Raw genomic sequence first — 2,251 nt, 5'->3', positions numbered from 1 at the left:
TCAGTTGAATAATTATTTAATAATTGACTGATAACCTATGCACCTAGGTACAAGGTACATCACAACACTGCCAATAAAACAAGGTTTGAATCCCAACCTGTTCATTAAAATTATTGGTCCCTTTGTAAAACAGTTTTTACTGTGCTAGGTAGATATCACAATTATTTTTTTTCTGAACTTTCGGTCAATTACAACATAACTTTACAGGTTGGTAGGTACTTACCCCCAGGAACTTTCTTAGCTTTCTTGGATTTCGCCCACTACCTACTGTCTTCACTACTACAGGATTTAATGTCACTTGCAAACAAAAACTGTTCTATCTGCTCACCTTTATAACCTCTTTACTCTTCTTTTTCTTAAACTTTCGTTTGCCCATTTTTATCTACAGAAAAATCACAAAACTGGTTAAAATTACAGCTCAAACAAACACCAGACTACCAGACTGAACTGAGAAAGCAAAACAAAAGATGTTCACTTGTTGTACAAGTTAGTGAGAAGTTAGCAATATAACCTCATTCCCAACACATGGTGTAGTCTTGTTGTGGCGGCTTTGTATTCTTACTTTTCAATTAAAGGAAATATTCATAATGTGAAACACAGGAGAATAATGGTAAAACGAGTTACACACGCCTCATTTATTTTTTTTTTTCTTAACATAGTCCACTTTACGTTCAGATAGTCCGGAATGCTTTTAGGAAACTACAGTAAAAATATTACATTGATTGCATGCAGTTAGTCCGCTACTTTCATTACATATAAATCAGATAGTCCACTTTTCGAATTTTAGTCAAAATGTTAGTCCACTTTCTATCAAAGATAGTCCAATCTGATTTCTGTAAAATACAAGGAAAACTAACATGAGTTTTTATAGAAGATAGTCCAAGGACAATTTTTAAAAAAAGCAATTAGTCCAGACTTTACAGATAGTCCAAACTGCTTTTAGAAAATCTCTTAAAATGAAAGATAGCCATTTTGTTTTCCCTCTTATTTCAATACAACACTGATGAGAAACTAGCAACCATTTTCTTTAAATAGATCTTTTCGCGGGCTTTCCAACGATATATAATACTAAAAAAAGTCGATTTTACCACTTAGTCCACTCTGCTTCTTGGTGCCTCATTATTATTACAATGTACACAGAATTACCTCATACTTACCTTCCTGGTAGGTAAATAATGAACAACGTACCTACAGTTGAGTACAAATAAATTGGAACAGATTGCATTTTCTCCCTTTACTCTTTACTTCTTCTTCTTCTTCTTCTTCTTCTTCTTCTTCTTCTTCTTCTTCTTCTTCTTCTTGTTGTTTTCTTCTCTTTCTTCTTTTTACAATGTACACAGAATTACCTCATGCTACCTTCCTGGTAGATAGATAAAAGTATTACTTATAAACAATGTACAGTTGAGTACAAATAAATCGGAACAGATTGCATTTTCCATCCCTTTACTCTTTTCTTCTTCTTCTTCTTCTTCTTCTTCTTCTTCTTCTCCTCGTCCTCCTAATTCTTTCGTCTTCTTCTCCTTTTGTTGCTAACTAGTGTCCTTCCTCTCCTTCATCTCCTTCTCCTTCAAATTTATAAGCCTACACACGAGTGCAAATTGTTCGGCACAAACTGCATTTCGAAATTTCAGGGGGGAAGAAAACTTCTAAATTGAATGGGGCCCATTTTTTTCGCTCACGAGTATACACGGGTAACAACAGATTAACAACTATTTGAAAGCCTTTTCTTTATGTTCAATACATGTCACAACTTTTGAAATTGCCTCGTTTTCTCTCTCTCTCTCTCTCTCCTTCTTTATTCTTCTCTCTTCCTCTTTCTTTCTCTCTCTCCCTCTTTCGCTTTTTTCTTTCTCTCGCTCCCTTCCATATTAGAACGTTCAATAACGGTTTACTTTTATCCCTTTTTCTTACTTTTTAATCCAGGCCCTGAATTCACTGTATTTATAATCCAGGCCCTGAATTCACTATATTTATAATCCAGGCCCTGAATTCACTATATTTATAATCCAGGCCCTGAATTCACTGTATTTATAATCCAGGCCCTGAATTCACTGTATTTATAATCCAGGCCCTGAATTCACTGTATTTATAATGCAGGCCCTGAATTCACTATATTTATAATCCAGGCCCTGAATTCACTGTACTTATAATCCAGGCCCTGAATTCACTGTACTTATAATCCAGGCCCTGAATTCACTGTATTTATAATCCAGGCCCTGAATTCACTGTATTTATAATCCAGGCCCTGAAC

The sequence above is a fragment of the Diaphorina citri genome, unplaced genomic scaffold (assembly GCF_000475195.1).
Source record: "Diaphorina citri unplaced genomic scaffold, Diaci psyllid genome assembly version 1.1 scaffold2343, whole genome shotgun sequence".
Taxonomy (NCBI): Eukaryota; Metazoa; Arthropoda; class Insecta; order Hemiptera; family Psyllidae; genus Diaphorina; species Diaphorina citri.
This window is presented reverse-complemented; position numbering follows the sequence as displayed.